General features: G+C 40.6%; 1 long non-coding RNA gene across 2 annotated transcripts; it reads left to right on the top strand.

Annotated features, from left to right (window-relative positions):
- Nucleotides 1-1615: 1615 nt before the first annotated feature.
- Nucleotides 1616-7713, top strand: LOC129492964 (uncharacterized). 2 transcript variants are annotated; one of them, XR_008660998.2, is made up of 3 exons: nucleotides 1616-1677; nucleotides 6851-6996; nucleotides 7454-7713. It is a non-coding gene; the product is annotated as an uncharacterized lncRNA (long non-coding RNA). The 2 variants fall into 2 exon arrangements; XR_010121633.1 differs by having other exon boundaries at nucleotides 1634-1677; nucleotides 6854-6996.
- Nucleotides 7714-9576: the final 1863 nt, after the last annotated feature.

Raw genomic sequence — 9576 nt, 5'->3', positions numbered from 1 at the left:
TGGAGAAATAGGAACACTTTTACACTGTTGGTGGGACTGTAAACTAGTTCAACCATTGTGGAAGTCAGTGTGGCGATTCCTCAGGGATCTCGAACTAGAAATACCATTTGACCCAGCCATCCCATTACTGGGTATATACCCAAAGGACTATAAATCATGCTGCTATAAAGACACATGCACACGTATGTTTATTGCGGCACTATTCACAATAGCAAAGAGTTGGAACCAACCCAAATGTCCAACAACGATAGACTGGATTAAGAAAATGTGGCACATATACACCATGGAATACTATGCAGCCATAAAAAATGATGAGTTCGTGTCCTTTGTAGGGACATGGATGAAACTGGAAAACATCATTCTCAGTAAACTATCGCAAGGACAAAAAACCAAACACCGCATGTTCTCACTCATAGGTGGGAATTGAACAATGAGAACTCATGGACACAGGAAGGGGAACATCACGCTCCGGGGACTGTTGTGGGGGGGGGGGAGGGGGGAGGGACAGCATTAGGAGATACACCTAATGCTAAATGACGAGTTAATGGGTGCAGGAAATCAACATGGCACATGGATACATGTGTAACAAACCTGCACATTGTGCACATGTACCCTAAAACCCTAAAGTATAATTAAAAAAAATAATAATAAAAATAAAAATAAAAAATAAAAAAAAAATTTAGCAGCTGCATTGTACTTCATTGTTTAGGTAAATATTTACTCTTGATATTTTTGTATTATGTCAACAATTTCTATTATAAATGAAACTGCTATAGACTTCTTTGTAGCTAAATATTTGCTATGCAATGATAACTATTTATTAGGTAAATTTCTAGAAGTGGAATATTTTGGTTTAAAATTCTAACCAAAAGCATCGTTCTTGCAAAATATTTAATGACATGATATATTGCTATGTGAAAAAAATTGACTACTAAACAATATATGTAGCATATTTGCAAATGTTCAAAGATGTATGCAAAGTGATGGGGGTGAACTATTTTTATTTGCATCTTTATGCTTTTCTGAACTGTCCAGTTTTTCTACAGCAAACATATATTACCTTATTGATCAGAAACAAAATAATAGTTTTTAAAATAATTGAATAAATATTGAATAAACCTAACAAATACCAGGGTCCCCAGTAGCTTTACAATTGTCCTTGTGAGAAAGACCTGAAGGTCTTAGTGAACCACAAGCTCAAAGTCAGCCAGGTATTGAAGCTGTTTAAGAATAAAATGCCCAGATTACATTGTTAAGAACAAAATGAAGTAAGAGTACTTCCACAGCCTAAGTCTGTGGGACTATAAATACCACACTGTATTCTGTAGAGATGATATAGTGTGTTCACATAAGTGGGACCAAGTTGCTTAAGGGGATCAGAAGCTGGTATAAATTACTGGGCCCAGCCATCCAGAAAGGCAACAGGAATTGATTATATTGTATGTCAACAAAAATCTACCATTACTGGGGATGCATGAAAATAATTTTTTTTCGTTAGGCTTCTAACCCCCTTCTTGGCAGCTTTCTCTTTTGAGAGTGGAAGTAACTAATAGTCTGAGTCTCTGTGTTGAAGGAGGAATGACAAACTCAAGCTGAATCAAGGCTATCATTTCACTCCATAGGAATACAATCTGGGGAATAGGAAATTCAGACTTTGAAGAGGATGGTTAGGGAAAGGTAAGTGACGGCACCATGATTGCAGTTGGTGTGCTGTTTCAGAACAGGCATTGGGAGAGAACTCAGTCCCCAGCAAGAATAGGCTAACCTTTCAGGGAATGGCGGGCATCTAGTACTGTAGTCACACTTGAACACAGAAAGGTTTACACTGCACAAAAATAAATGTCTATACCTAGGGCCCATACTAGTGTCATTGTGATAATCAACATGACCAAGAAATGTAAAATATCTGTATTGTTTTTTACTAAACTCAGTTTTCATTTTGAGTTACCATTCTGCCAAGTGCCAGAAAACCTAATCTGGTTAATCTCTGCTAATTGGATGACATCAACATTTTCCTCCTCATTTTGGGTCAATTCATAGACACTTTGGGGCCCTGTTTCTCTCCCATGCTCTGTGGCAAAGACCTGCTTTGTTCTGTACACTCCTTCTCCTTGGGATAGGGTCTGACTCTGGTAGCAGTCTCATGGTTGGTGTTCATTTTCCAGGCTCTGGAATCACGACTGACCCCTGAATTCCTCACCCTTTGTTCCTCCTAATGATGGATTCTTCTGCTCCCGATCCTCTCACCCCGTCTACAATGGGGGGCACCAGTGAATCAACAAGTCTTCCTTAACAGGAACAATTGGTCTATTGCTCTCTTATTCTTATATTAGAATATTATATGTAGAGACCGGGCACGGTGGCTCACGCTTGTAATCCCAGCACTTTGGGAGGCCGAGGCGGGCGGATCACGAGGTCAGGAGATCGAGACCACAGTGAAACCCCGTCTCTACTAAAAATACAAAAAATTAGCCGGGCGTGGTGGCGGGTGCCTGTAGTCCCAGCTACTCGGAGAGGCTGAGGCAGGAGAATGGCGTGAACCCGGGAGGCGGAGCTTGCAGTGAGCCGAGATTGCGCCACTGCACTCCAGCCTGGGCGACAGAGTGAGACTCCGTTTCAAAAAAAAAAAAAAGAATATTATATGTAGAATAGTATTGTTCTAATATAAGAATATAATATATAGAATATTATAATTTTTATAATAGAACAACGTTGACATTCTATATTATACTGGGCAAAACCACAAAATCTGATTTCCTCCTTTGATTTCAAAAGTTCAGTAACCTAATTGCATAAAGAATTTGATAGAAATATAATTTCTTTATTAATCTTTCTTGAAGTGATTTAAATTATTTTAAAGCAAAAGGAAAGATAGAATGTAAAATTGGGACATCCTTCTGGTATTGTTATCAGGAAAAAGAAAATTCAGAAATATATGCAAAATAAAGCCACCTGAATAGTGTAGCAAATAATCCAATTCTTTAAGGAGCAGACAAACTATGAGAACAGATGGACAAACCAAAGACTTACAATGTCTATCAACTTTTCAAATAAGCAGACCAAATTACTGGCAGATGCAATTTGTGTCATATTAGGAAAGGGTGAGTTGACCAGGAATATATCCCAAAGAACAGTAACAATTATTGTAATGAAGGAGAAATGATGCGATGTAAATAATAGAAAATTGGTACTACCACTTAATATGAATTTCACTGAGTTTAGTAGCATTTTTTGACAATATGAGAAAGACACAGAAAGAGAGAGAGAAATAGGGAGATTATCTATCTATCTATCTATCATCTATCATCTATCATCTATCATCTATCTATCTGTCTGTTTAGTCTCTCTCTCACCTATTGAGATACTAAAACAGAACCTGTCCATACGGGTGGCTTAACTAGGGTTTGTTGAATGAACACAATGAAGCTAATGTAAACTCCATGTGCTTCAAATGAAACTTACAGGAGAGTCCCCCTTTAAACATGTTAAGTTCATTTAAACATATCCTTCTTTGAAAGGAAACCACTTTTATTGCATTCAGGAACTTCTTAGGTCCCATTTGCAGTTTTGGTCCTCAGCTGGGATGCGCTTGCTGGCCCAATCTGATGCTTATGACTGGTTCCGATTAGTTGATCCTCATATATAGCGCTGGCTGTTAGTAACTGTACTGTGAAGAGCATCCCTGCATCTTTATCAACCAAAAGAGGTCTCTGATGTGGAGGCACAGTAAATCAGTGAGGGAGAGATGGACACTGAGTTGATGGTATTGGGAAAACTGCCTAGCTATTTGCAGGAAAAATCAGATTCTTAACTCACAATGCAATAAAGTACAGAAGCAATAAAGACTTAAATGTAAAAACAAACAAGCAAACAAGCTCATAAAAATGCAAGTAGAAAAAAATAGGTGAATATCTAGGTGATTTTTCCATAGAGCAACATAAAAGAAAAAATTAAAAAATACTTGATACATTTATCTAAATAAATATTTAACATTTTTAGGTATCAAAAATCATGAATAACATTAAAAAGCAAAAAGTAAAATGGGAAAAGACTGCCACAATTACAACAAAGGGCTGATACGTGGGGTTTATATAAATAGAGTTAAAAAATTAAGGCCTCAATAGAAAAACAGGCAAAGGACAGTAATACATAGTTCACAAAAGAGAAAAGGGCTAATGAACACCTGGAAAAACTGTTCAATGGCAGTGGCCCTCCCAAAATACAAATAAAATGACAAAATCTTTAGCCTATCAAATTAGAAAAGTTTTTTTTTTTTTTTTGGCTGTGGTATCAGCCACTACGACTAGAGGCATTAGGAGAGAACAGCTCTCTTCATCTATTGCTGATTGGACTGAAAACTGCTAAAATCAATCTGACAATATATTTCAAAAGCATTAGAAGTACTATGTGAACCTAGTAATTCTTGTTATAGAAGTCTATCTTAACGAAATAATGTTAAACTCAAAGATTTATGCACACAGATTTTCATTTAGCATAATTTACAATAGCAAAAACTGGGACCCACAGACACTCAACAATAGAGAATTCTCTATTGTTTCTTAAAAAATGATACCTATATATCATATTGGTATGATATAAAATTAGTCACTGAAAATGTTACAGATCCTTTTTAGTTACATGGGAGAAAATAAATATAAAAACAAGAATGCACAATTTTATACTCCATAGGTTCATACCAAGGCTAAAAAAATAAAGGGTAAAAAGACTGAAAGAAATCATCAAAATATTAAAAGTGGTTAACTCTTACTGGTGAAAATAAGGGTGTTCTCATTTGCTTCTTTATAGCTTGTTCTCTCATTTTATACTAAGTTGTTCACAATGAACATGTATTACTTTGATAATCAGAAAAAAAATCATTATTTTCAAAGAAAATCTCCAGAAGTAATCTTGCATTTACCTGGTAGAAAACATCAGAGGAAAACATTTTGATGAATTGTTTCGTAGTACTTTTTAAAGCAGGATTTCACAGTTCTATTCAAACATAAGTCCTGAGGTAATAACTAATTTTTGCAGGGCAATAGTAAACAGTAACTAGGCAAAAATTGTATCTTAAAAAATGATTAAAATATCTCTATTAAAAAACACTAAAGAAAAAAATCCCTTATTTGTTCAAGGTTTAAGTAAGAACACAGACGTTTCTATTTTATTTACACCTTCATTATTAACTGACTTAAAAAGTTATACAGGGGGTATTTTGCTTCAGCCTTAATTTCTTGCTGTTTCTGAAAGTGTTGTTGTTTGATCTCAAGATCCGGAAGACTTATGATGTTGGGATGACTTTCCATAACCATTCTCCTCCACCTTCCCAGACTTCATTGCTTGCTTTTATAACTGTCTGTCCTTTCAAGGAAGTAACTGCAGATTCACATACTCGTGAGAATCCAAGTCTATCCCCCAGAGCCAGCCCCAGGCAAAATTGTTGAAGAGCTGAAGTTAGTGGTGCTCCCTTTCCTGCTCTCAAATGCTTTAATTAAATGAAACATTGCTGACTCTGTTGAGTATCTACTACATATCAGGCATTCTGTTAAGGACTTTCACCCATTCTCTTTTATTTTATCATCACAAGCATCTTGCAAGAGCTTATTTGTCTCATTTTAAAGATGAGGACTCAGAAGCCCAGAGAGGTTAAGAAAGTTGCCCTTGGTCACACAGCTAGGTGCAGTCACCATTCAAATTCATAGCCAGATCTGTATCATTTGAAAGCTGTGCTTGCTCTCACTGAGTGGGATCAATACTTTGCAATAGCCTCTCTATGCCTTTTAAACTCAATCATACAGATAGTTTGTCCACTTTCCAACTAAAATTCAAATTGTCCTTAATTTGAAACAGTCTAAAGCTTTTCAGTTTTCTCCTCAAATAATAGAAGCTTCCAGAAGAAAATAGACATCTGCCTAATTATATGTAGTAGCTCTATCAGTTTAAATAGAACCTTATTAAAGGAATTTGAGCACTTTTCAGTTTTCTCAAATTGTCACACCTTTCCCCAAACCATATCATAGATAACAAGAAAATTCACGGGCTTGTCTTTCTTTGGGCTTAACATAATTTCCCCACTAATCTAAAGATCCTCCCAGAAGTTAATTAATTTCTCAGATTCCCTTGGTAACAAATCGAGAGTTTAAAACACTAATTTTCAAGGAATTTTTGACTCTTTAATCAATTCTAATTCTGTCCTAAGTAGCTATATGCCCTCAGGCAATTTACTTTGGGCCTCTGAGATACAAATTTCTAATCTGTAAAAACTCTAATTAAAAGTATCGCCCTTCTTCTTGGGTTGTGGGTAGAATTAGATGAGATAATGTAAGTAAAGTTCTTGATACATGGGGGGTGGGGGCGGGAGGGCTCACCAAGGCGCACCTTATTTCACAGGTGCCTCTCCTTTACATATTCATGTGTCCTCTATTTAAAGGCCAGTGTGTCATACTAAGGGTTTTCTTTTTCTTTTTCTCCAGGACACATTATATTTTCTATTCCTTAACTCTCTTCTAAGAGACCTTGTTTGTCAATCATGTACTTATGCAACTTCTCCATTCCACATTACATTGAAGAACAAGACCTAACAGGATTTGGATAAAGTCAGTAACAGAACACTCTTCTATCTCCCTATCCACTTCCCCCTTCCCCTCCCCCCAAAACCAAAACCAAAACCAAAAAAACCTTACAAACAAACGGGGGGAAAAAAAACCCAGTGTGACAGAGAAAACCCAAAAGTTATCAATTCAGTAATCTCCATTTAGTGTCAAGAAAAGAATGTCAAAAGGGTAGCTTGCAAGTAAGAATAAGAGAGGTTTTTCATGACCAACTTTTCCCATTCTCCATTATCCCTCAGCAGCAGCTTTTGGTGTCTGCTACGAGGCAAGGTGTCGAGAGGGGCCGTATTAACCCCCTGTGAATGCCTGGCCAATAATTAACATCTTGGATCCGAGAACTGATACAATGAGCTGGGGGAACGGAATCTTTCTCAACCAGTAATAGGTAATGGAACCCTTTTGCTGATTTGATTATAAGGAATAACTCTTGGTGATTAAAACCAAAGCTGGGTTAATATCCTAAAGCTGGGGGACAGCTGAAGCACCCACTTCACGACTTAACGTTTCGGGAATATGAATTCTATGTTCAGAAAATTTCCCCGCACTCTTCTTCGCTGGCACATTCACTGATGTAGAAAATGCCAGGAACCCGGGTGTGTGATGTTTCCGGTGGGTAATGCCCCCCGTCCCCTGCCCCGGGGCCCAGACAGTTGGTGCTTAAGCGTCTACAATGTAGAGTTTCCTGCATTTTCCTCGGGCCGCCATTTGTCTACCTGTCCCATCCAGGACATCTCCCTAAATAATCTCTAAGTGGAAAAATCACGGTCCTCTAGGAGATTTGTGCGGGAATGAACGTGCGTGGGGCCGTTCAAATTCCTGAGCTCAGATTTCGTTTCCCGCAGGTCAGATGGTGCGGTCGGTGGGGCCCGAGGGATGCGCACAGCTGTCCCTGAGAGGTGCTGCTCTCCCGCCACCGAAGTCGCTGGGAAATTCTGCTGCACTGACGTGTGAGACATCTTAATCTCCGATGTTCTAATCCTGCGGGCAAAAAAAAAAAATTTTAACCAGGTACTGGGCTTTTGTCACGGTGAACCCCACCCGCGTCCCGCGCCCCGCGCCGTCCCTTCATTTACTTAGGCGAGGTGGCTTGGATTTGCACCTCGTTGAAGAAGCCTCCCATGCGACATCTCCGCCAGCACCCCGCGCGGACTAGGCTGGGCGGCGGCGGGGAGGCAGCCTGTCCCGGCACGGCGGCCGGGACCGCAGCCCCTGGGTCTGCAGTGCGCCTCTCGGTGCGCCCTCCTAGAGCGCGGGTCGCATGCCTGTGCCCGGCGCGACGCGATCTCCCTGAGAGTCGGGTTCCGCGCGCTCCCCGCGCTCCCCGCAGCTTCCGCGCAGCCCGCAGCGCCCTCCAGCCCCGCCTCGCGGCCGCGGGAACCCGGCGCCTGCAGCCCTGCCCGGAACCCACCGCCAGCCACTGTTGCCGCCGGCCTCGCAACGCGGGGCCTCTGCCTGGCAACAGCGCCAGGTGCCTTGTCTCGGGTCGTGCTGTCGCGCGACACTGGGGACCCAAGAGGCGGCCGGCTCCTCGGCTGGCCCCGCAGCTTCCCAGCGGCTCAGCGGCCGGCCTCCCACCCAGGAGAAACCCACATTTGATGAGAGTTTTGAATCAAGCCCACCGTTCCCCCAGGTGTTCGGCTACCTCAATTTCTAATGATTCCACAATCCCTTATGATTCATCTCTTTCCTCCTAAGGGTTGCCAATGGCTCAAAGTTTAGACTTGGGATATAACAAACGCTATTCACAGCCTTATTAGGAGGGGTAGGTGGGGACGGGGAACTGGATACTGAATGGATTTTTAATCTACGGAGAAAAATCACTCAACTGAGACCCGGCCTCTTTAATTTTCCTTTCTGAATCTCAATGACTTCCTCTAGAAAATAAAATGCAAAACAATGATATCTCACCTGCGTCAGAAAGTTGGTCACATGGTCTCATGAAGTCTCTTTCAGGGCTAAGATCTCTATGATTTTGTGATCAGTAGATTGAAATTTAAGATTAGAAACAGGTTACTTCTTGAAAGCAGTAAATGGAGGACATTATGTGTGAATCAAGTACCACAAACAGGGGGTCTTTGTCTCTCCCTCTCCCCAGATGGGGCAGGGTCTCCACACTCCGAAATGTTAGTGTCAGTAACACATAATCAGGAAGTCGAATATGCGGATTATCTAGTCCTTTAGGATTCTTTGCACCATTGATTCTTTCCACTAATATTGATAACCCAAAGTTAATGACATATTGTGAGTTTCTCTTCTTTGCCTTCATGTTTTCAATCCTGGAGACAGAAAAAGGGGCTCATTCTCTTCTTTTAAAACAAAAGCAAAAACAGAAAAAATCAATCCCATTGATCAATGTGGAAAACCAAAGACCCAAGACTCCCCTGTGCCAAATCCCTCCCATGACCCTCCACTGTGATTCAGATTGGAGTGTTCTGCAAAATGCCAGTTCGAATTGCAAGGAGGCAGAATCAATCTCTCTTTCTCTCTCTTAAAAGGAGACACAGGCACTTCTCAGGGACAGTCCCTTATGTCTTTTTGATGCAGGAGGTTTAAGAGGCTCCATCTTAAAGCCCGCTGAGTTGGCTGAATGCTGACTTTAGGTGTGCCCACTATGAGCAGTGCCCAGTCCTCAGAAAGAATCTAGAGTATTTTTACAGAACGAATTGCCTTTGTTTACCTTTGTGAATCATTTCATGCATGTTGTTGTTTTTGACCCACCCTTTTGCTAGGATACAAGAGCCAACCTTCTGTAAGAGGGGGAGAAAAAGAAGGAAGATGTGTGAGCTCCCCCTGGTGCTTTCCCGCATTCAGGCCGACTGAAAGGAGCTGCAAGGAAACACGTCTACACAGGCATCAGGAAAAAGAAAATATCTGGATTATTTCCTTTAAAAAGGTCTGTTTCCATGCTGATGGGCCTCGGAGCAAGACTTCCAGGCTTTGGGCCTGAATTCTCTATGTCATCTTA

This window comes from Symphalangus syndactylus, chromosome 1 (genome assembly GCF_028878055.3).
Source record: "Symphalangus syndactylus isolate Jambi chromosome 1, NHGRI_mSymSyn1-v2.1_pri, whole genome shotgun sequence".
NCBI classification, from domain to species: domain Eukaryota; kingdom Metazoa; phylum Chordata; class Mammalia; order Primates; family Hylobatidae; genus Symphalangus; species Symphalangus syndactylus.
This window is presented reverse-complemented; position numbering and strand designations above follow the sequence as displayed.